Source organism: Mustela nivalis (assembly GCF_964662115.1).
Source record: "Mustela nivalis genome assembly, chromosome: 13".
NCBI lineage: Eukaryota > Metazoa > Chordata > Mammalia > Carnivora > Mustelidae > Mustela > Mustela nivalis.
The window spans coordinates 78,571,643-78,597,307 of NC_139032.1; the positions used below are offsets into that span (position 1 = coordinate 78,571,643).

General features: G+C 45.1%; 1 protein-coding gene across 2 annotated transcripts in view; it reads right to left on the reverse strand.

The window, feature by feature from the left end:
* The window catches only part of BRINP1 (BMP/retinoic acid inducible neural specific 1), a 168,609-nt gene extending 143,509 nt beyond the window's left edge, over nt 1–25,100 (reverse strand). For both annotated transcript variants that reach the window (XM_082696731.1, XM_082696732.1), the window contains exon 1: nt 24,697–25,100. The gene's annotated coding sequence lies outside the window, so the exon portion shown is untranslated. The remainder of the gene's footprint in view (nt 1–24,696) is intronic.
* Between the last annotated feature and the right edge of the window lie 565 nt (nt 25,101–25,665).

The following is a 25,665-nucleotide window of genomic DNA, read 5'->3' on the forward strand; positions in this document are numbered from 1 at the left end:
ACCCTGGGGTCAAGCATTTCATGAAACCAGGGCTGTGGCCGGAAGAGATGTCGTGGCTGTAAGCGGAGACCCAGTTTTCCGTCCTTAATTCTTACAGTGAGAAAAGGAGTCTCTTTTCAACTCTCTCCCAATCCTGATTAAGTTAAGATGAAAGACTCGTTCGGCTTTACTTTTTTATCTTCTCTCTAACATTTCACAGTATTGCTTTTGACACAGAGTGGGAAGCCCTAAAGATGGAGTGGTAGGCAGGAAAGAATAGAGTTAGAATACAGAGGCCAGACCACTGCACCATTTTTGTTTTCATTGTATGATTCATATGCTTTGCCATCTTATTTAGGGCTAATAAGGCTTTTTGAAAAGGAATTTTGTGGTAGTGCTATGAGATTTCCTTTATCAATGTATGCATTTCTGTAAGAAGTCGGTAAATTTAGGGAACCCCCTGAAGTGGCGTAGGTGGAAGGAAAGGACAACAGAACTTGTGGCAAGGACACCTGAAAGACTGACATTTCAAAACTACTGATCTGAGGCAATCCCTTTGTTTTAGGGACAAAGAAACACAGACAGAGCGAAGGAAAACAGCCTCCACGATGTCTCCTGTTGGAACTAGAACTCTGGAGCCAGATTCATCTCCCTTTGACCCCCAGATCTGCTGACTCCCATACTTACTTGGGGAATATGATCTCTCTTGCCTAAATCTCCATCTGTGTCCACAGAAAGGGAGCCTTACTGGCATCTGCATCCCCACCTGCCACTGGACCCAGAGTTAATATGTTCAGACCCTGAGACACATCTAGACGTGAGACCAATAAGACTCTCCCTATGACACATGACATACGTGATTTGTGAGCAAAATTAACTCCGTGGTATTGGAATGGCCCGATATTGACTTTAACCTCTTCCTAAGACATTGACCCAAATTGCCGTTAGGCTCGTGTTGGAAAAAATCTGTGCACAGCATCAAGCAAGCAGCATTCTGGAACGATGAAACCCGAGGTTCTGGAACTGAGACTTCCTAGGTTTTCCATGAACTACATGACCCTGGCAAGTAGCTTGATATCTCTTTGCCTCAGTTTACGTATGTATAAAAAAAATTTTCGTAGACTAGATCAGGCTGTTGTCTGGATCAAAGCAATTCATGCCCATCAAGCAGCCAGCAGGGTGCCTGGAACACAGAAGCTGTGCACTAAACACTCCCAGGTATTACTGGGGCACTGTGTCAAGACGAGCTTCCCTGAGCTTCCCCCAGGTCATTCGGCACAATGGTGCTTTGGCTGTTGTGCTGTGTCCAAGATGTGATCCCCCACGTGTGACGGGAGAAGGCCCCACCGCTGTATAAAGTGCAGCTGCAAACAGACTGCTCCACACTGCCCCTGGGGAATGAACCACGGAGTCAGTGAAGGGTGAATTTCAGAAGAACATCCGATTAAAAACCCATCAGTAAGAGAAAGCTGGCTCTATGGGTCATGTTCTTCAAGTCATAAACTCTGAACTTCACAACTGCTCATTCCCACCCTGCACAAGGCAGCATCTTTCTTGGCATTTACTGCACCGGTTGCATTTTTATGCACTTTATGGACCTGTTTTTTGTTGTTGTTGTTGTTGTTGTTGTTGTTTTTTTTCAAAACATTTCCTCCTTGCAAGGCACCCTGTCCGAAAGCCATCCCTGCCGCTTAAACCTGTAAACCCATCTTTCTACATCCAATAGAGTCTTCCCAGCTCTGTCTCTGCAGGGGGCTTCCTGATCAGGTCAGTGAATCCTGGCTCTTTTACTTAGTCCCTGAGAAGTAACTGATCCTGGCAGGTACTGAAATGTGAGATGTTGTTCATGGTCCAAGGCTGCGTTGTGCAGAGAGACTGGAATACCTCTCTCATGGGTCTGGATTCCTTGGCTGTTCTTGGCCCATCTACTAGGAGCTAGTGATTTCCCTCAAAGGTCTGTGATGGTTCAGACCTCCACGTGTTCGCACACGTTGGTCCTACACCTAGAAATGCTCTTCCTGGAGATGTCCTCCTGATGAACTCTTACTGGACTCACAGTACCCAGCTGAAACTGTCGCCTCCACCGAATGGCACTTTCCAGAAACATCGGTGATTCTTTCCTTCGGAGCCCCCATAGCTTATGGGGAAGATGGGACAGATGGAGAGAAGTCAACAGGAACGGTGCTGGCATCAGAAGACCTCCGTTTGTTTCCCACTTACCGCCTGCTAGTCTTTTGTTTTCTTGCACGACTTACGAAACATCTCTGAATCTATCTGATTTCTTATTGGTAAAAAGTGGTAACAAGCCTATTCTCGAATTCAGAGGGTGGCAGGGAGAATTATTAGAGACAGTACATATAAATGTAACTGTGCCTTGTACAGAGTAAATGCTCAATAAATATACATTATTATTATTATTATTTGCGCACACACACACACACACACATACACATATTCTGGCACTCTCACTTTATACTCTATTTGCTTAATATTAGCCTTTATCCTGAATGAAAAGTAAAGGCCACACTGTCTTTTCACTTTTACATCACCAACACTTAGCACACAGTAGGTGCTTAAAATATTTATCCACTGATTAGACTCCAGCAGAGCAGGGACATATCCACTTTATCACTTTAACCACAGCCTCTAACATGTAGATGTGCCTTCCCACGCGTGTTTGCTGACTGAATGGAGGAACCCAAGGGTGGATGCATGGATTTTAAGTGCTCTGGTTAAAAGGCTTACCTGGTACCCATGGCTGAGTTTCTGAATCTACCTTCCCCTTCCAGTTTCCAGCATTCCACCTCCAATGCCACAGCCCCCATCCAATCCTGCAAATGCCTTTGTTTTGCTAAAAGCAGCACTTAGCTCCATCAGTTTATCCATTCAGCAACCTCAGCTCACACCTGATTTTTCTTAACTCCCCTGCTGTGCCTTAAGGAGCTCCCCAAACACTAGAAACAGAGCCTCGGACTTTCCTCTCCACCCCGTCTGACCAGCCTCCTCCCCACACTTTAAGGTCCCAGCATTTATTTCTTCTCTGCAAGAAAACAAGCAAAAGGCATTGTTGACAAACTTCTGAAAATCAGCAAGAATCCATGCAACATTGTAGATGCAGGTATTTTCCAGATGGCAACCTAATCTCTGGCAACAAGCAAAACCCAGAGAGCCAGAAGCACCCACAACCTCTGTCTCATTGAATATTCACACAGCACAGGCCTGTGCACACACACTCATTTGATTCAGCTCATTTCATGCAGAAACCCTTTCCAGATTGAGCCCATGGTACATAGACTTACTAATAATTCCAGACCCTGAACAGCGGCATTCTAACTTGTGTTCCCTTAATTCCGTCTTCGACTTCAGCTTTATCTTTTCATCAACTCCCTTATGATAAGGAGCTTCTTCAGGGCAGTGAATTCCTGGGGAGAATGGATATTCTTTTTCTGGGTGTCTCTAGGAAAAACAATGGCCCATCAGTTGGCAATAGCCTCACTACCTCCCACCTTACTCATGATTCAAAGAACTTTCCAGAAAGAGGAAACTAGGTGGCTCCAAATCTTTTCTATAGGCTCTTTCACCTTTCAGCCACCCGCTTGACAGCCTTCTTCATAGCAACACCCTGCTCAGCCTCAAGGCGGCTTTTTCAACCTCCGCATCTTTTTTTTTTTTTTTAATATTTTATTTATTTGACAGACAGAGATCACAAGCAAGCAGAGAGGCAGGCAGAGAGAGAGAGAGGAGGAAGCAGGCTCCCTGCCTAGCAGAGAGCCCGATGCGGGACTTGATCCCAGGACCCTGAGACCATGACCTGAGCTGAAGGCAGAGGCTTAACCCACTGAGCCACCCAGGCAGCCCTCAACCTCCGCATCTTAAGAACATTAGCTTTCTTTAAAGTCTTAGGGACTATTACTCGGTTCTAATTTTGGTTTCATAGAAGGAGGTTAAATGATTCTTCTATGTTTACTGTACTAGTAAGTAGTGCAGCATGGACTTGCACCATGGTCTTCTGACCCAAGTTCACCTGGGCTCCCTGCCTACTCCCTCATTTCTGCTTTGTGAGCCTTAATGATGATGGTTAATATCCGCTGGCCCTTTCCTGTGTATCAGGCTCTGCTCTAAAAACCTCGATAAACCCCTGTAACCTATACAGGTCTATTAGGCTAACGTTACACCCACTTCACAGATAGGGAGATAGGAAAACCTTGTTAAGTAAACTGCATGAGGTTACATAGCTAGTTCCTGGAGAAGCCTGGGCTCACGCCCCAGCCGTCCGGGTCCCAACTTCAGTCCTTAACCACCAAGCTTCCTCAACTCTGAAGGCTGGATTATAAGCCTTGTTATCGAGTGAAGTTTATTTATGCTCTGGTACCAACTTCACTACATAGAGCAGCCCTGAAACACAAAAGGTACTCAATTCATTTTTGATTACCTGAAGATTCGCTTCCTTGTTATGCCTTTAATGATGACCTACTATAGGCAAGACATCACCAGGGTCTTACAGGAGATGATGAAATACACAAAGACATGATCCCCATATTTTGAAGTCAAATGGGGAGTGAGAAAGAGACTTCCTCTGTGAGGGCACGGTGCCAACATCAGCCTCTCAGACTCCACGCCAAGTCAAATTTTTAAAACCAATTTCTTTGACCCACGTAAAGTGTTCTTGTTCTAGGAAAGGGCATTTGACAATACAGAGGCTGCAATTACTATTACCAGCATTTTGTAAGAGAAAGTACATTTTAACCAGAAACATTAAAGGGGGCATAATCTTAAAAGAAGATTGTCCTTCACATTCAGACATCAAATTTTCGACCAGCATTTGAGAGTCATCAATTTAAAAGACTTGGGCAAAAGAGCATGGTATAGAAAGGCACATCTAGGAAAGAAAAACCAACATGAAGGGACTATCACAACAGAATGAGGGGAAATGGAGAGGTGTGGGTATTGGCATTCACAAATTAAGAAAGAGGCTAAACATTCTAGATACATTTCAGACCACAAGGTTCTTGATTCTACAGCTCTTCCTTCAAGGGTTAAAAAAATTGCTATAAAAAATGAAATTACAGAAATACAAAAATAGTTTATGTTATGTTTTGTGGCCTTTTCCCTTTGGGGTTCAATCTCTGGTGGATTGCCAAGGAAGGCGGCCTCCGTGACGTTATCCAGAAATGTCAGGTGTCTCCTAAAAACCCACTAGAGTCCACATGACGGATGTTAAGTAACAGAGGTGAGAGGGGCAGAATTTCCTCCCAAATTCCCATCTTCTCCCCTTGGGGCACCAGGAAATTGCCCACATAGACTCTTTTCCTTGGCCCAAATGTCTCCCTCATTGAAAAGGTTGAAAATTATGCCTAGCATCCCATCACCAGTGACCTCTTTTTTAGAGTTCTAAGGAATTTTCTTGCCCTCAGGGCGCCTGGGTGTCTCAGTGGGTTAATCCTCTGCCTTCGGCTCAGGTCATGAGCTTGCGGTCCTGAGATCGAGTCCTACATCGGGCTCTCTGCTTAGCGGGGAGCCTGCCTCTTCCTCCTCCTCTCTCTCTGCCTACTTGTGATCTCTCTCTCTGTCAAGTAAATAAATAAAATCTTAAAAAAAAAAAAAAAGACTCCAAAACAGACAGATAGAAGAGAGGCACAGACAAGCATGGAGGAAGGTCAGGGAGCTTCCAGAATCCCCATCCTCCTCCCTCTGGGTACACCACTCTCCCCTCCACATGCTCACCAACCCAGAAGCTCTCCTGACCCTCTCCATTTGGATTTTTATGGAGACTTCATTACATAGGATCGACGGATTATATCCTTAGCCATTGGTGACCAACTCAAATTCCAGCCCCTCTTCCCTCCCTGGAGACTGAGGGGTTGAACTAAAAGTTCCAGCCTCTAATCACAAGGCTGGGTCCCCTGGCCACCAGCCCGCATCCTTAGATGCCATCCAAAAGCCACCTTACTGACATAACAAAAGACACTTTTGTTGCTTCTTATCCATTAGGAAATTCCAACAATGAAGACCAAAAATATAATTTCTTATTATAAATCACAATATGATATTGGACTACTTCCTTGATTACATCTATCAATGGCCCTCTCCCATCTATCCACAGGTCACCTATTAGCCATTGTCACTTTACTCCATTGTTCACCATGTTTTACTCTCCATGCCTCTTGCCAGTATCTCTGCCTTTCCTTTCTAGATTTCCTGCAGACATTCCCAGCATGCCCCAGTGCGTTTTACCCATGTTACTTTTTCCCAAGACAATCCTTCTACCAAGAAAGACTTCTTTCATATTTCCACTCCAACCTTTATAAATCCCCTATTCTTTAACGTTCAGTTCAAGGTTTTCCCCTCTTTGAATAATCGCCCCATCCCCTAAGGAAGAGGAAACCATAGCCTGTTCATGACCTTACAGCAACACTTATGCTACTGGGTGTGGGCTTTTGAAGGTTATGTATGGACTTGGCCTAATTTGTCTTAGAATCACCCACACCAAAGCAGGACCTGGTATGTAGCCTTCATCCAGCAAATGTCCCATAAATAAACAAATTTAAGAATGAACAAACAAAAAGAAATAACAAAAGGAAAGGACGAGTGAATATGCATAACATGAGTACAGCATGTCACAATTTCAGAGCATGTGGGTTTTAATGAAACCATGTGATCCTGAAGCTTTCCCAGCAAATCCAGGCTCAAGAGTTGGAGTAACTTGCCAGGTTAAAACACGACAAAGTAAGGACTTGAACTCAAGTCTACCAATGCCAAGTCCAATGCCCCTTCCACACCAAATGTTGTCATTATTAAGAATTAATGATTTTAGGGGCACCTGGGTGGCTCAGTCCTTGGGCATCTGACTTTGGCTCAGGTTCCGGTCCCAGGGTCCTGGGATAGAACCTTGCATCAGGCTCCCTGCTTGGTGGGAAGCCTACTTTTCACTCTGCCACTCCCCCTGCTTGTGTTCCCTCTCTCGCTGTCTCTCTCTCTCTGTCAAATAAGTAAATAAGGTCTTTAAAAAAATTATAATGATTTTAAAAAAGAACTAATGATAGTTTATAAAACAACAAACAAAACAAAACAAAAAAACATGTAGAATCAAGCACAGTCAAAAAGAACAGAATCGATGTTTCCATTGTAAATGAGAGTGGTAAAACCTAAATGTGGAGGGTCCAGCATACTCCTAGATGCAGGCAGGGGAACACAGCAGTGCTGGCCGGGCACTTGGGAGAAGCTGTACTTTGGGAAAATGAAAATCAGAAAGATCCTAGAAACAGACTTTGCCAATCTCTGGATTTCACCGATGGCCAACCCCATTTCCTGCACTGCAATCCTTGCTACAACTGAAGTTTCAGCCCTTGGAGAGAAGCCGAGAGATTTCTGCAAATGTTTTCTCTTCAACAGATGGAGCAGAAACCGAGAAGCGTTACAAGGAAGATGGATCGGTGCGTCACACTTGCAACAATAAAAATACAGCAACGGTTAAAAGCAGTCGCAGTTAAACAGAAGTGGAAACCCAGGGTTAGCCTAAATCTTTTTTTAATTAAAAGTGAAGGAGAATTTCAAAGTTCTATTTCAGCCCCTCGAAGCGTCAGTGCAGTGAATCCGGAATGTTTATGTGGCTTGGCTGGGTGTCGGACGGCTTGAGATTTATGTGGGTTTAGGTCATAGCCTAAAGGAAACCGTGAGGACCGGCATGGAGGAGGGTAATCACACAAGCAGGAAAACCTGGGTTCAAACCCCGGCTCTGCTGCTGTGTGACTGCAAGAAAATCGCGTAGCCCCAAGTGTCAATCATGTCATCTGCAAAACGGGAAAACGGGGCCTGCCTCTGAGACTCCGTGCGGGCTCTGGGTGAAATAATGGGAGTGGAACACAGGAGAAACCGTCTGCAGGTTTTTACTCTCCCTGCACCTGCTGAAGCAACCGCAAAGAAGCTTCCTGTCACCTTAAGTTTCTGTATCACAAGCATCCCTGGCACGGGCCTCCTTTTGCTCCCTCTCTTCTTCTTCTAAAGCCTGCTTTAATATCTAGATGAGCATTTCACAAACTCTGGTCCCGGGATGCCTGACATGGACACATGCGGACGCTTTTCAAAGGATTTTGAAAAAAATGCTTTCAGGGGTTAATAATTTGTGGTGAAGGATCCCTGCAAAGCACAGAGCCACATTAGTACTGTGGATAAATGGATTCCGAGTTGCCCATCCTCTGCCTCTTGGACGTTCTCCCCCCACTGCTCACACAACCCACAGTCCCCTCACCCCCACACCAACTCCTCAGATGTACTTCGCTGGATGATTAGGGCTTTAGCTGGTGCATACATTTTGCTACACATATTCAACTCTTTACACATCCATGCATTTTAAGAAATGCATATGAGGACGAGGAATGCATGCACTCCCACACGTCCATGAACATATGGGTGTGTGCGAATACACACACACACACACACACACACACACAACTTGTACTCACTCACACACCAGTACGTTCAGACCTAAAATGCATAACCAAAGTCTTTAATAAAAAGACTCCATTTCAAATACCAGCCCGGATCACTTCAATTCTAAGAGCCTTAGTTGACACATCTTCAAAATTGAAACTGTAATATCTACCATAACTACTTCATAGTTGTAAAATCAAATATATTACCATCCATGAAAACACTTACTTCATTGTCAGAAACATTGTAGATGCTCAATAAATGTATGTCAAGTGCCACAGATTCATTTACGTATCTTACCTATTCAAAACACGTTCGTTTCCGCACAAGTTTATCCCCACACACGGGCACATAAGAACCCGTGAGTACATTCAAATGCAACCCCATGCTCACGTGAAGAAGATCCAGACTCACAGTTTAGGAAAGCAGCACACGCGCATGCGTGCGTGCACATGAACACAGACACACACACACAGACACACACACACACGCACACACGCACACAGGTACTCCGGGCCCCGCACGCGCATGCGCACGCCGCACAAAAACCTCTCCATACTCTACATTTCCTTAAGCCAGGTTCTTCCTGCACCTGTCAAAATATACCACTGGATCCGAGGTCCTGTGAGAGAATATGGAGGGAACAATTACTACATACAAAATGGATGCCAGGTTTAAAAAAAAAAAAAAAGAAAGAAAGAAAGAAAAAAAAAGAAAAAGCCTTGGCAGCCAAAGCCAATACTTCGGAGAAAACACACGCAAGGTCAGGTTACAATAATAGGTTACCATGTGTATACAAGGGGAAGCTCCGCGAGAAAAAAGATAGTAAGACGGGATGTGTGCAAGACCTAGGATGCGAAAGACTTTTCTAGAAAGCTCATGGGCGTTATAGAGAATCCCCTATCACTCCTACCCTCCCCAAGTTCACTGTCCAAAACAAGAGGGCCGGTAATTAGGGGACCATGTTTCTAAAACGACAGCATGGCTACATTGGCCCACATGAATAATTACAGCAGGGATGGTCAGTGAGCAAAAATATGAATTCCTATTTGTTTTGAGCTTCCTATTAAAGTAAGTGTTCATTTTAGGTGTCAGTAAAGTCAACCAACACTCACCAAAACCTTTGATAATGTTCAGAAACTCCATCTGTGTCCATCATCACTGTCCCTTGGACAATATGTTCACCATTAACATTATTAAGCTTTAGATTTCCTTTAGGGCCACCTTTTTCCTATACAAAGATTCTTAGGAGTGTTTGTATTTTTTAATGCTATATTAGTATTTTCCATGAATTGGAAAGGAGGGTGGACCAGATAACCATAAAATGCCATTCTCTTCTCAAAGACTCTAATTTCATGATTCTGTGATTTTTAAGATGTGGTGGTACTAAGAGTTGATTTTTATATTCCATGAATATTATGTTCTATGACTCTATGAGATTTTGACACTAGCTTTTATTATTCTAAGATTCTCCGATTCCAAGTTTTGATAGATTTTAAAATTCTACAACTGTGATTCTAAGATGCCAATATTATAAGAATCTGACACTTTGAGCTTACAGTTCCAAGCCCCCATTACCTCCAAATGTGACTAGCAGACTCTTGCCCATGAGACAGGCAGAACCTAAGCCAGAGTCAAAGTACAGGGGAGGCAGAGTGGTTGTGAACAGAGAGAAAAATGCCTATTTAAGACAAGAGCTCCTAACTCACCATCTCAAGGCTTTCCAAATAACACCCTTAGCTCAGTCTCTCTTCCTGACTCTATTCTATGGCCTACCTAGAGATGAGAATATTTGCTGCTAGAAGACAGGTGCTGTAGAGGCAAGGCTCAGCTGTTTTTGGCCATCTTATCCCTCAGCATCTAGCACAAGGCCAGAACACAGAGGCTCTCAATAAATGTCATGCACTTTAATGGATTCACTCTAATATCCTTCCTCTTCCTTCTTGTCTAGCCCTCCTCCTCTTCCTCGTCTTCCTCCTGCTTGTGCTTCTCCTTCACCTTTTACCCATATGTTAGAACTTCCACGTACATGAATCACACAATCCCCACAGGAATCCAGTGATGGACAGATTATTATCCCCCTTCTACAGATGACGAGACTAAAGCCAAAAACGACTTACCAAAGGCCACACAATTAAAGTGAAAGAGAAAGGATCAAACTCAAATTGTCTTGCTCCACATTCAGCTCTCCTTCTTCTCCTGCCTTATAAATGAATGTTCTTAACAATAATTTAAAAATAACCACCTCACAAGACCTCCAGAAAACTGCTACCCGGACAGAAAGCTTCTACTTCCCATTACTGACTTTCACTCTGAATTCATTTTCTCAGTCCACGCCAGTTCTCATTTCAGGATTTCCAATAATTGAGGGCCTACCACACCCAACTGTTCCTTTCATTTTTAAGCCTTTTTTTTTTTTTCCTCCTCTTGAGAGTGCTGTACATGGCATGTGTTTATTTTTCAATTAAAGCAAATTAAACTTAATTTTGTTTTGAGACTTTTTTATTATTTTTTTTTTAGAATTTCACAGCCCACGGTGAGATAATTGAGACCCTGCTGTTTCTGGAAACACTATTTAGAGAGCAGGACTAGATCTGGCACAACCTTGGAGGGAGCCATCCGTCACCCCTCCTTGCCCTTTGTCACACATCACAGTAGTTCTGCAGTGTGTCCACTTCCTTGCCACTGCCTCACCCTAGAATGTCACCCATGTGTCATGTGAACCATAAACTGCCAAAGGGCCACCAAACCCCCTCTTCCTTCCTCTTGTCTTAATCCTAGATCTAGTCATGCTAATCCTTTTCTTAAGAGTTACTGGTAATTTTCTAGACACATATTACTTAATATGAGGTTTAAGGCTTTATATATTCCAGTTCGAGGTTATTTTTTCCAGCTTCACCCTGAGCATGTTTTCCAGTCACGCTGAACGACTTCCTCTCCCACTGTCCACTTGGAATGTCCTTTTTCCATCTACCCAACGGGCTATGCAACCTCCATGGCTCAAGCACAAGGACCTCTCCTCCATTTCCTAATACGCTGCCTGTGTTCTAATTTCAGCAGCAGCTACTCTGTATTATCTCAGTTTGCACATCTGTTTCCTCATCAAACTGGCAAGAGCTTTCGATCAGGAAAATGTCCTATTCATCACAGATGGTCCAGAATCTGGAACATAGTAACTCCTCAAAAAGAAATGTATTTTGGGGGGTGGGGGGGAAGAATGGGAAGAAAGCAGGAATAGGCTAAGAGAGATAAAGGAGGAAAAGAAGGAGAGAGAAAAGTAAAGCAAGAAAGTAAGATGATAAGGAAGAAAGGAATGAAGGACCGAAGGAAGGAAAGGCAGACAGAGGAAGAGAGGACGGGTGGAGGGAGTGAGTGAGAGAGGCCGAGACAGGAGGGAATGAGGGAGGAATGTGAAACATTAAATCTGGGAAACTTCCCTATTGTTCTTATAATCATTTTAAAAACATGACCATCATTCCCAAAAAAATACAGACCATCAGCATTGCTTATAAAACATTTTTCCATATACATAATATTCTGATTTTTCAAGGGGATATAGTTGTCTCGTGTCGAGTCTCCTACAGTAAGCTATAAAGAATTATTAGTGAAAAATACAGAAAGTTGACATTTTGTGCTCACATAACTTTGAGAAAGCTTGAATTAGTTTGAAAATCTCCCTTTATCAAAGAACTTTGTTGGAAACTTGAATTTGCTTATATATAACCTGATTTTCAGGAACAGGGTAGACCATGAAGCATCTCCCAAAGGTATCTGACCTTTCCTTGGAGTTTCTGAAGATCTAGTGCACCACAGGAGAGGATAGGAAAATGTTCTGCTGATGGAATGATTGCTGTCTGGGGGTCAGCAATCTGGGGTTCTAGTTGAGCATCCCTACTAATAAAGACTATGGCCTTCGCCATGACACTCTCCCTGTCAGTCTTTGTTTCCTTATCTGCAAAAAGAGGTAGGTGGAACACAATGGATCTTAAGGGCTCTTCTGGCTCAGTTCTAACATTCTATGGTTCTGTGATGAAGAAAAGATATACGCTTGGTGTCATGTCTTTGTGCCTACAATTTGCCCAACCTGGGATGTCCCCTTTTTCACTTCCACAAGTACAGATCCCTCCCTCTAAAGACACCACCCATCCCAAGGCAACATGAATTAGCACACACTCACTCCTAAGCTTTCCTATGGAAATATTTCATTTCTATAAGAGGCTGCCTTGAATATAGCTCATACTTTGTTTAATTCATTTAATCTGTTGATGGCAATGATGTAGGTCATACATTGTGATGACAAAGGTGGCTAAGACAGAGGCTCACATATGCTTTCTTTTCCTTCAAACCCTTGGGGATATGTCAGTCATATGTGGTCTCCTGAAGAGCTTCATACGATGACTTAATCTAGGACAAAATCTGTCATTTTTAAGTCCACCTTAGAGTCCTTTTAACGTTTCAGCCAATAAAGTCAAGTCATTTTTTTAGAGCCTTTGAACTCTTTATTCAACTCTTATACAAAAAATAAATAAATAAATAAAGCAAAGCAGAAAATGTGGCTGCTCTGGTATAGACGGTGAGGTGGCCGTCTCACCGGTCCCCTGCCTCTCTCCTACTCCCACGGTGGCCCTCTTTGCCCAACATTAAAAACAAAAATGGAGTCAAAACGAAAGTCTTCTGATGTCAAGGTGGCAGCCACACCAAATCCATGCTTCCCAAATCACAGCAACAAAGCACACAACCAAACACAAAATGATTCGAGGTGACACAATCTTTCCTTTTAAAGGTGCGATAGTTACTTTAACATGTGTTAGAAAAAAAAAAAAAAAAAAAAACGTGTTAGAAAGTAGAAACCATTGACCAAATCTTTGGTTTTTATGAGTAGCCCTGCTCCAGTCAAGGTCAAGTAAAAAAAGAAAAGGAAAAAACAAACAAACAAACAAACAAAACAAAACAAAATAAATAAAAAGAAACAAACAAACAAAAAAAACAACCCTGAGTCCATTTAAATGTGATTTAGGACAGATGACTCAGAAATTTAGCAAACTTTACATTAAAGGATGTACCTCTGCTCCTCTTCCCACCAATAACTGCTAGCTGGTCCCCCACATCCTACTACCTAAAATATTCATTACCCACGGAATGCACATGCATTAGAGATATTAGGCAATACACGTAAATTATCAAAGACTCACGTTCACTCATAATCTCTCACCTAAAGAGAACCCACATCCAATATCCAGGAGCATCTTATAAAAGAGCAGGCTATGCATAATATAGCCTAACGTATATATTTTTTAACTTAATAGCTCATCAAAAATATGCCCATGTCGATAAATATCATCATGAGTGCCATATATTGAGCCCCCGGGACCTGTCACTAAGTACTTTACTCATGGGATGCTCCATGCGCACAGCCAAACTCGCGGGGAGGTATTGTTGGTAGCCCCTGTTTACGGATCATGTTCCTGGTCTTCATTCAGCTTTCTAAGTGAAAAATGTGCTCCGTATCCTTAGTGATTGTAGAGATCCCATGATACACTTTGTTCTGTTGTTTCTTTTCTTTTTTCTTTTATCCCAAACACTCAATAAAATTTCTTGTTCACCTACCTGTGCACGTATAATTAATTTATTTCTCAGCATGGGGAACTTCTCTGTCTGTGTTGTTTTTCTCCTTAATACCAATATTCCTGTGTGTGTGTGTGTGTGTGTGTCTAAAGAGAGAGAGAGAGAGAGAGAGAGAGAGAGAGATCAGATATATACACATCACTTCTCTTGCAGCATCTGGCTGCAACAATTCTCGCCACCTCCATCCTGCCATTTCCTGAGATGCTTTTTAAAGGTGCTACTGTTTCCAGAGGTGCCTTTAGTGATTCTATTCCAAAGAAAAGTAACATCTTGGTTCTTGGCTCTGGCCCAGAGCTAGAAAGTAGCTTTTCTATGAGGACTGGTCCTGGTCTGAGCAGCATTTAAACTTCCACAACTTAAGGGTACAAATAAACACGCCCAGCTAAGGTTTCCTACTGAGGCATTGTGAAGTTAAATTACTATTTTAAGAGGCTATGAAGTTGGCAGGCAGAAAACCCTGGAAGGGTTGAAGATATTCACGATGCTGACAGATAAAGAAGGAGAGAAAGCAAAATGCAGGTTATTAAGGAGATTTAAGAAGCCTCCCTCCAGTAGACGCCATTTATAACATCTCCTGGAACATGCAAGATAGATGCCTCTCTCATTTAGGAGCCTACAAGACTGGGATTGATAGATGCTTCTTTCATTAAGAAGCCTACAAGACTGGGAGTGAGGGCAGGGCCTGCGCGACAGAATGGCTGAAGATTTGCCACAGTGGACCTGGCCGAAGACAATGGAGACGAAGAGGCAATGATCAACCTTGATTTGGGGAAGCCACCAAGCTGCCAGGGGCCAGACCATGCCTTAGATGGGCAGATAGAATCAGGGAGGACAGTTCAATGAAAGGATGTTAATCCTCAGTGTCTCTGCTGATACAAGTTTGAGACCCATTGCTATTGTTTATTACCTATCTTGGGTTAAATCCTTTCACCTCCAAGCCCCACAGTCCTCATCTGGAAAATGGGAAGAATAGTTACACTGTTAGAGTTAGACTGTGAAGGTTCCGAGAGAATACATGCTAAGACACACAAGCACTTGGTAAAACAAATGATGCTGATAAGGAAGATGGAAACCAAGAGGAGGAGGAAGATGAACATGGTTCACACCAGGAGGAAGATGAACATGGTTCACACCAGGAGGAAGATGAACATGGTTCACACCAGAGCATGGAGCGTGCGGTCAGTCATGCTCTCCCATTGTGCTGTCAGTCATGCTCTCCCATATGCACCTGTGGAACCCCCAGTCTCACTGCCTAGAAAAGCAAACCCAGAAGTGCAAGGATGTGGGCTCCAGGGGTCCAGGTACTAGAACCAACTTAGATACACTTTGATGCTGAAGAGGAAAAAATGTATAAGTAAAAGAGTGAGAGAAAATTCATCTAGACTCTATTGAAGGTGACTTTCAGCTCTGATGGCTATCTATAACTGGTTTCTGACCCACAGATAGAGAATACAAAATCTGCCCCAGTCATTTTGATTTTATATCCTTCCATGCCTTTTCCTGGGCTCTCAATCTTTCCCCTAACTGCTGGTCTCACATTGCCATCTTAGGGGAGGGGGATTGGTAAAAATGATTGAGGAAGCTCATTTTCAAGGTAAGGCCTTGAACCTGGTGGTAATGTATCCTACAGAGCACTTCCAGCCGGAGAGCATACCTACGGGCCTGGGCAATATTTAATCTAATGCAACAGGGTATAGTAATAATAATAAGTAATAATAATGTTTATGTAGCATTGATGGTCTGCCAGTCATTGTTCAAACACTTACCATATCAACTCACTAAACCCCACTATATCTCTATGGTGGTCAGTACGGTCCTCTTCATTCTGTAGAAGAGGAAGCTGACGCAGAAAGATCAGGTAATCTGGCCAAGGTCACAGAGCTAGAGAGTGGTAGAGGGGGCATTCACACTCCAGCATTAAAGCTTTCAACCACAACACTTTCAAGTCAGACAGAAATAGTCCAAATCCTCCACACTATCATGGACTCTGTGGGTGGCCCAAGACAAGTGACATCACTGTGCGGTGCCCCGGCTTCCTCATCGCTAGAACAAGGGTGATACCACCCATGTGTGAGCTCTTTCAGAATATTCAACAAGATACCTATAACAAGTACCCATTATAGCACAGAGGATATAGGATGTGTTCGGCACGGACACTCTCCCACTCCAAGCATGGCTTTGTCATTGTGACATTTCAGCCACCTCTATACTGTAGGTGAAGATCTTTCCAGAATCCCCTCAAATTCCATCCTATGTTCTGCCTAAATGCATAATTCCCAACATCAGGAAGAGGAGAGCGCAGGTAAAGCTGAGTCTGATCTAATATTTTCAGGAATCATTTGTTAGGCTTCGCTGGACTTTCAATGATGCTATCCCGTTGATAAGCATTTAGAATAAAACTCTTTATGACCCTGCTCAGCCCTCCTTTGCCTCAGCCATCTCTGGCAATGGCATTCGATGAGAACCACTTCCTCTCTGACAGTCTTGCCTCCAAAATTTGTGTCAGCGGAAAAACCGTATTACCACCCCCTGCCAGGTAATCGATTTTTCGAGTTTTCCCTTCCATTCCCAAACATACCCAAGCACTGATTTCCTTTTTTTAATGGCCCTTCTGCTCTGTGCAGATGTTTTTTATACCATCAGCGAGGACTCTTGTAGGTCCTCCCCCAACCATACGTCTATAAACTCAGAGCCCACCAGATTCCATAAGAAATTTAGCTTCTCCACTACCACAGACTGAAACGTACTTACTTAAGGCAGACGTCCCTGTCACAGTTCTCAGAACGCTCCTGCAGCTTAATCTTGGGGCTTCCGGAGTGTCTACGAATTCCACAGCCCCCCAGAATTTCATCCACCTTTGTGGACTGCTAATTCTTAGAATGGAGATAGGTGAGCTGACTGCTTGGAAGCAACCGTATGTCTTAAATGTCTGCCTTCTTCCATCTGAATCAGCTTGGCTACTCCATGTTACCCCCAGGATCCATTATTTCTCACTGAGCTTCCCCCTGACTCGTTTGCAGGACCTTTGAAAGGCTGGATGAATTATATTTCAGAAACCCCTCCGGGCCAGTATTGGGTTAACCCTTACAAAGTGTTCTGGCTGTTCAGATGGGCCATTTACTTGGAGCGCCACAGCTTCAACCTTTGCAATTTACACAAAAACGACTGCATCTTGCTTTTGTTAATTGTCTTATGAATTTACCTCCTCACCCATGGAGGGGGATATAGTCTTAGCTGCTCCCAAAGTGGTCCAGACACCGTTGTATGTGGCTCTCTACACCCTGTGAGAAAATCTTCGCACACTGGGAATAGGATTTGTTTCAAATGATCTATTTGGTGTCCATACCAGCTTGCTATTCCCATGCGTGGCCTCCACTGGGTAGCAGACAGGCCCAGTAATTCACCCCTTCGAACTCTCTCACACCCTGTCTTGTCCAATCTATTCTCCTTAAGGTCACCTGCAATCTCCAAAACACATTTCCTTTGAGATACAAAGATCCCCCTCACCCACATATGAAAAAAAGAAATTAATTTCACTTTTCCTCAGCCTCATTATCTTCTTAATTGTCTTCTTGGCCCCCTCAGTAACAAGGACTGTCTATGGATTTCTAGGCAGCCTTTTTAGGCTACGGTGTTCCAGGAGGACAGTGGATTTCATGCTACCACTTAATCGCTCCGATATGAAGAGTTACGATAGTGGCACATCACTCCCACTCAGTCCCCGTGTCTGGAGTCACAGTCTGTCCCCTGAGGTGTGACTTCTGTTCGATTTGCTCATTTTTGAGACAGTATCAAAACATTCTGATGAAGCATGGCCAACACGCGCTGTCTCTCTGTGCCCTTGCAAGAACTTCATCATGCGGCATTTCACTAAGCTGGGGCAAAACCCTTCGGTGAGGCAGGGCACCGTCTGCTCCTTCTTGATTTGCAGAAGGCAAGACCAAATTGGGGCAGATAGGTTCTTAAGGTGGTCCAAAAATACAAGGATAGGAGCTAGGACTAGAATCGGGGGCCCTGAGCCCCTGTGCTCTTACTATGTGACATTTAAAATTAATGGAGATAGACAATGAAAAGGTATGTCCTCTTGATCTCCAGACCTTCTGGTCCCCACCATCTTCTTCCTCATCATCGCCCTCGACACACCACTGGTGTCTTCCTCTCCTCTTTACCTTCCTCATCCTCTCATAGACTTCTGAAATGACACTTGTGCTTCTACCATGAATGATCATTTGCAGACCTCCTCTGTTAGAATGCCAGCACCTGGATGGATTCTTCACCGGCTCCACTAAGATCTTTCCGGGGCTTTATTCATGGTCTTTCCGGGACTAGATACCCAATAAATATTTGCTGATAAGGCAATGCCAACTTTCACTTTATTTTACCAAACTTCATTTCAATACCTTTCTCTTCAAGTATTCATTCTCTTCCTCCTTTTCTATCCATAACCCCCGTCCAGTTCTTCCCCTCCCTTTAGAGCTGGAGGTGTCCAGAGCGTGCAACACCCAGAACAGGACTAGAAATTAAGGTGAAAAGAACTCATTGAAATGACAGATGAAAAATGGACAAGATGAGGGTGGCTCAGTAGGTTGAGCACCTGACTCCTGTTTTCATCTCTGATCATGATCTCAGGGTCCTGAGATGGAGCCTCACGTAGGCTCTGTGCTCAGTGGGGAGTCTGCTGAAGATTCTCTCCCCCTCTGCCCCTCCTGACAACCCCCTTCATGTGAGCATGAATGCTCTCTCTCAAATACATAAATCTTTATTATTATTATTATTATTATTATTATTATTATTTTAATGGACAAGATGGAAACCTGTCAAGGGCACTTGATGCTGAGCTCCTGTCAATCTCTCCTCACTTCTCAGCTAAGCCCTTGGGCTGCCCACTCCCTAAGCAAGGGCATTTTATGGCCGGGGGATGGTGGTGGAATTCTAGACTTTTTATTCCTGCAGCTTTGACAAGGCCTTTTGATCTGGCCCCGCCTACCTTTCTTATTTCCATCTCATGACATTCTTTTTCTCACTTGCGAGCTCTAGCCACAAGATCGCTTGGCTCTCCTAAGCTTGCACATGTTCAGTGACTTTATCTTTGCTGTCTCTGCCATACGGGTAGCTTCTTCTCACCTAAACCAGCTCCAGTGGCATGCCCTCAGAGAAGTCTCCCTTGGCTACCCTAGCTAAAGTCACATCGTCCACATTCCTAATTATTTGCATGGCATTTACTATGATGTGAAGTTATTTTGCTTATCTATTTGTTTGCTCATTTATTACCCATTTCTCCCCACAAGACTCTGAGCTCCACGAAAAGAGGACCCTGTTCATTCTACATCTTCAATGTCCAGATCTGTGCGGCCCAATACGGAAGCTACTCATCACAGATAACTAGTGACATTAAAATTAAAATTGGATTCAATTAAAAGCTTAGTTCATGGGGCACCTGGGTGGCTCAGTCAGTTAAGCATCTGTCTTCAGCTCAGGTCATGATCTTGGGGTGTTGGGACAGAGCCCTGCATCCAGTTCCCTGCTCAATGGGGACTGTTTCTCCCTCTCCCTCTGCCACTCCCCGGCTTATGCTTTCTTTCTCTCTCTCAAATAAATAAATACAATCTTAAAAACTAACTAACAAACAAACAAATAAACAAACTCAGTTCATCAGTAACACTAGCCACATTTCAGGTGCTCAGAGTCACATGTGCTTAGTGAGTACCATATTGCACAATACAGAGAACATATCCATTACCACAGAAAGGTCTACTTTATAGCACTGGTCTAGAGCTATGCTTGAAAAATAGTCATCACCTAATAAACATTTGTTGAATAAATGGATGAATCAATGCCCCTTTTAAACCTTACTCAATTGTAGATAACCATCCCCCTTTTGTGGCTTTTAAACCCTCTAAGCGTGATCAACTAGAGAACGCCCAGAAAATGCCCAGCGATCAACAGCCAGCTTGGTGAGGGACCCAAACAAATGTTACAGGACACAGGACTGTGGCAATAGGGCCTCCAGCAGGAGAATACTAGTGATCATATGATTATGCTTCCACAATATGGGAAGAACTGACAATTAGAAGAGAATTATATTTGTGTTGTATGATTTCAGAGACTTACAGACAAAAGGCAGATATAGAGTCACAGTGAGAAAACATCCACCAAGGTCTCCCTCCACAGCATAGGCGGGATTCTTGGTTCTCAAATAAGGAAAAGGGTCTAGTTAATAAGAAACCTTAAAACACTGAGATTCTTTGATCAAATAGCTCCATGACTCCTTTAGAACATCGATTTCGAAGAGCTAATACTGTGCCCTGAGCTATACTAAAATCCGCTGAACAACCCAGTCCCGTTGGTCATCCACAATGGTTACCATTAACGCAGTGGTTCACCAGAAAGAGCAGAAATGTTGAAGAAAGGGGGAGTTAGGTTCTAAGTCTAGTTGTGCTGGTCACGTGACCTTGGGCAAGGGACCCAGCCAGCATGAGTTTCATTTTCTTCTGCTATGAAAGGACTATATCTGCCCCAATGGGTGGAAAGTAAGATTAAATGAGAAGAAAACTAAACATTGTAGGAACATAGTAGGGCAAAGTTCACTTCCAAGTAGGGCTTAATTTCACCCATCTGTATCATCATGGACATTCCTATATTGATGGTATGTATAGGCAGCATGATTGTATTGTTTTGCATGAACTTGAAACAATTATTGAAAAGAGAAAGAGTGAGAGAAAGAGAGAGAGATGACAGCTGTTATGGAGTCTGGACTCAAAATGCAACAGCAAACATTTATAGAGCAACTACTATGTGTTAGTCCCTGAAGATTTAAAAAAAAAAAAAAATGCTCTTACCAAGACCATTTTGAAGAGGGCAAGCCATGCATATATCCGTGGAGCTATAAAATCGGGCAAACAGAGACCCAAGCTAAAATAAAAGTCTCAGACAAAATTATATGAGAGAACAGGGGAGAAAGAGATTTATTCCAAAATAAGATTTTGAGAAGACTTCTCGGAAGGGTCATTTGGGTTGGATGTTAAAATATCAGTGAGATTTTTAAAAGTAGAAGCCGACGCTGAGAGAGAGAGAGAGAGAGAAAGGAAAAAGGTAGAAGGGGTTAGAATAGAAAACAACAGGGGGATTATTTGGAGAGTGACATTTGAAAATCTGTCCTTTTCACCTGACCCCCATTTTGTCTTTAATATGATTACCGTTAGTTCAGTGACCGATTCGTTAATCTTTGAATTTTAGCAAAGGGAAGAGAAGGGCAGGTTATGTCTAACCTTAGAGGCCTGTTCAGGTGCTATATCCTGGTGATTTCATCTAAGGAACTGGGAGGGAACAAGTTAGAGGATGACAATCAGGATGTCTCCTCACACAACCGAAGGTGCCATGGGCAAAGACCTTCCAGAGAAATTTAAGACTTAGGGGTCAAGAGCATAAACTTTTGCAAGCACCCGGGCATTTTATTTGGACTGGCCAGGGGAGAGGGGTTTTTAAAGTCCCCACCTGCACCATTCCAGATACATTCACCGCAGCCTGAGCTGGGCCATGGAAACTCAACGGGGGGCCCAACAGCTGATTTGGAATCTCTGAGCCTGTTCTCTTTGGTTGAAATGGAGTCACAGCTCCCCCTTCTGGGAGCTAAAGTGCCATCCAGCCTCGGAAAAGCCTGCGTGGAAAGGCTCTATTGCAGATGGGCCTGAAACCCCCATGTTTTTTTCCTCAGTGATCACCGACACCCCGAAATGAGCATCAGGGAGTCTGGGAACACTTTCAAGTGGGCTTGGTTCTGACTTCTCTAGAGCCCATGCCTCACAGGGCTTTCTCTCTCCCCTTCCCTGGAATGATGAGTCCCAGTCTTCCCGTGTGGGTGATGCCTTTATATAGGGGAACACAATTTGGTGCGGAGGTTGAAATTCCCTTTTGGGGAATATGGCAAGTAAGGAGGGTTTCTAAATCTCTGTGTGCACATGTGTGTGAGTGCATGTGTACCTGTGTGCTTGGGCATGCTCCCGTGACCGCGGGATGTATCATCGTACAGGGCAAGACTCTCGTGAATATGAAGAAATTAATTTGCCTGAAGTATTTGCATCGGTAGAGGGGCACACGCTTGGCTCTCTGGAAGGCAAAGTACTCCTTAATAAAGAGCTCGGGTAGAGTCCAGATGTTCTGCTGGGCTCTGTCTCCCAGTCAGAGTCCGTAGGGGGTCTTTGCCTGTGTGTATTCTGTGTGTGTGTGTGTGTATCTGTCTGTCTGTCTAGTGGGGATACTGATTAAAGCATTGAACCCTTTCTCTCCAGGGTCATGTTTCTAGATGGAGCAGCTCTGAAATGAGAAGTCTGATGAGGGACGACAGCGATTGTTTTAGGTGGGAGCAAAGTGGCTGGATGGGAATAGGGAGCAGCACGGTCCCTGGGCAGGGTGGCGGCGTGGAAAGGACACTGATCGGGGTGTCAGGCAGCCCAGGTTCTAGCCTGGGCATACCATGAACTTGCTAGAGAATGTTATGGCATTCTCCTCCCCCTCTCTAGGCCACAGAGTCCTGCCTGTCTGTTCTTCAATAACCAGCTTCAATTGTCTACGAATTGGAAAAGAGATAAAACGAGAGCAGTTCCGATCACAGGGTCTCCTCCTCTGATTTCACCATCCTCCCCCGCCGACCACCAAAAATGAACCAGGGAGCTCTGCTCTGACATGAGTTTCTCAAAGCAGATTCCCTGTGGCCCTGTGAAGGCTGCAGTCTGAGGTATCAGCCTCTGGCCGGAGACTCGTGTGTCTGCGAGTGTCTGCAGGTAACATCATCGCCCACCCGCCAGGGCAGGTCCTTGCAAACACATGTTTGCTTTTATGTCTCTCCAGAAGACACACACACAGACACACGCAGGCGCACACATGCGCATGCACACACGCACACACACAGACACACATACAATTTTAAAAACACAATTATATTTCTACTTTTCTTTTTCCCCCAGAGGTCTTTTCGGTGGCTCTTTGCCAGCCAGGGTGCATGACGGGCTGTCCCAGCGTCTCAGCCCTGACGGCAGAACGGCTGCCTCTTCTTACCTTGGGAAAGTAACAGCTGCCGAGTCTGGAAGCCATGCTAACAGCAGTAAAACTCAGCATTTTTTGCTGAGTAGGGCAAGCCTTTAAGAGGCATCCGGGAATCAAATCAATGGCTGGCCCCAGAGTCCAAACCTAGCTGTACCTAGCCAGGGTAGCCCAGGGACTTACCAGGAGAGCCTCCTAGGAGGTAGAGGAAAGAGGAAAGAGGGACTTGACTCAAACTGTCTTCCTTACTGACATTCTCCACATAGACCCTATGCCCTTGGCAGTATTTTGGAGCCAAGCAAGAGATGTGAGGTACAAATCGACAGCAGTTTAAGTCAATTACCGCCACATTCTGCCATGAGTTCCCCACCCACCACCCTTGTAGATCTCCCTCAGTAATGAAACACGCGCACGCACACACACACACACACACACACACAATCTCTCTGTTCTCCATTTTCCTCCTAACTCTAGTAGAGCCTTGAGGAGGCACAGTTTAAGAACAGATTCTTCTGGGGCTTCCCAAGCTTCTCTGAAATAGGGTAGGGAAGGAGGAATGTCTTAGGGAAGTGCCCCATCCATCTCCTTCCATATTACCCAGAGCTGCCCCTAGTTGAATTTTTCTCTAAGATCCTGTGTAACTATGATGGATGAGCAGGTCCCTGGGGACTCTTCTCCTTTCCCATTAGGGGGATCCATGCAAACTTGCCCAGGTCCTCCCCAAAAGCACCAGTAGCTGGAGGTGCTCTTACGCTCCTACTCCTATGACGGCAAACGGAGAGGTAGGGTAGACTCTATCCCAGACTCGCCCAGCCCACACAAGGAGCCCACCGCTGACTTCTCCCTTTCTCTGTCACCCACTACCCAGTGACTCCACATTCCCATCAGAATCCTGCCCAGTGTGGAATTTAAAGTGACAGTATGTCATTGCCTCGGGGTTTGACCATTTCTCTTTCATATTAAAGGGTGAGTCCAAGTATACCAGGTCTCCGTGGTTTGGAGGAATTTTCCTTCAAGGATACCAATATTGGGCTAAATAAGGTGCCATCCTTATCCCTAGAATGCTCCCCAAACCCCAAGCCCAGAGCGCTGAGAGGAAGTCCACAGCGGGTTTCCCGATGGCTACGTGATCCTATAGTAAGGATCCCATTCCATGTAAGCTGGAGAGACCTAATTAAGAAGACACATAAGCGCACACATACAAACACATACGTACAAGCATGCACACGCACATCGCGCCATAAGTAGGTTATAGGACCTCTCTTTACCCCCTCCCCTGCACACATACACAGCACAAACACACGCATCAAACGCAAACGACGCTGCACACGCAAACACACACTAGCACCACATCAAGTTCCCACCATGGTACACATGTCGGGAGCGCGCGGGGAGCACACACGCCACTTACTAAAACCCGCATTTAACCCTTGGCGCCCCAGAATACAGAGCCCTCCCCCTCCCGGGAACCTGTGAGGACTTGGTGGCGGCGGGGCGACCGACGGAAGAGCCGAAGGGTGCCGGGAGGGGGAGGGGCAGGGCGGGCGGGGGCGCCCCGAATGCGGTCCGGGCGGTCTCCAAGGGCAGCCGGGCTGCCGGGCGCTGTGTCTGGCACCGCCTTACCTGGAGTCAATGTCCGTCTTTGGCGGAGAGCTGCTGGAGGACGCTTTTTATTCGGCTCGGTGGGAACTTGGGAGAACCCGGCGTCCAGCTCGCATACCGGGAACGGCGCGGGGACTGCAGGCGTGGGGGTACCTGGCTCCTAGCAGCCTGGCTCATACTCAGCCTTAAAGTCCCCTTCGCTGGTCCCGAGGACAGGCATGAATCCAAGCTCCGGAAGGCGGTCACTACTCCCTCAGCCTCCCGGCTCTCTCGCTCTCGCTTTGCTCTTTGGCTCGCTCGCTCTCTCCCTCTCTCGCTCGCTCGCTCGCCTGCGCTTTCCTCCTCCCCCCGCGCCAGATCAGTTCGCAGCCGTGGGGACCGGGAGCGAGGCAGCCAGCGAATGGAGAGGGAAGTCCAAGTGCGCCGCGGTCTCCGGGCGGGGAGCAGAGGAGGCCGGGCTACGCGGGGGGAGGGACTTACCCGGCGACGGTCGAAAATGAATGGGGGAGCGGCTGTCGGGGGGCGGGGAGGGAGGAGCAAAGAGCCTGGGTTTATTCTGAGGAGTGTTTTGTACATCTTTAGGCGGAGGAGGAGAAGGAAGAGGAGGAGAGAAGAAGGCCTTCTCCGAGGGAGGGGCGGCCTGGGTGGGCTGAGGCTGAACCTCTGGGGAGTCTCGTGGGTCTGGGGATAGGGTGGCTTGTGTCCGTATATGAGCACCCAAAGGGACTGTGTGCGGTGTGTGTGCGCAAACCCCGATTCCTGGTGTCTTAAGCTTGTCTGTAGCTGTGTGCGTCGCGAGTATCTGAGTGTTGCTAGGTATGCGGGTGCTAGTGATTCTGTGTGTATCTATCCGAGTGTGGTTTTGTCTGGGGAGGTGACTGTGTGGGTCCATTTGTATCCGTGCGCCTCTCTAAGAGTATTTAAGACTGTTTGTTTCTCTGTCTGTGTAGGCGTGAGCCCACGTAACCTCCCGGAATTAAGCAAGTGCTT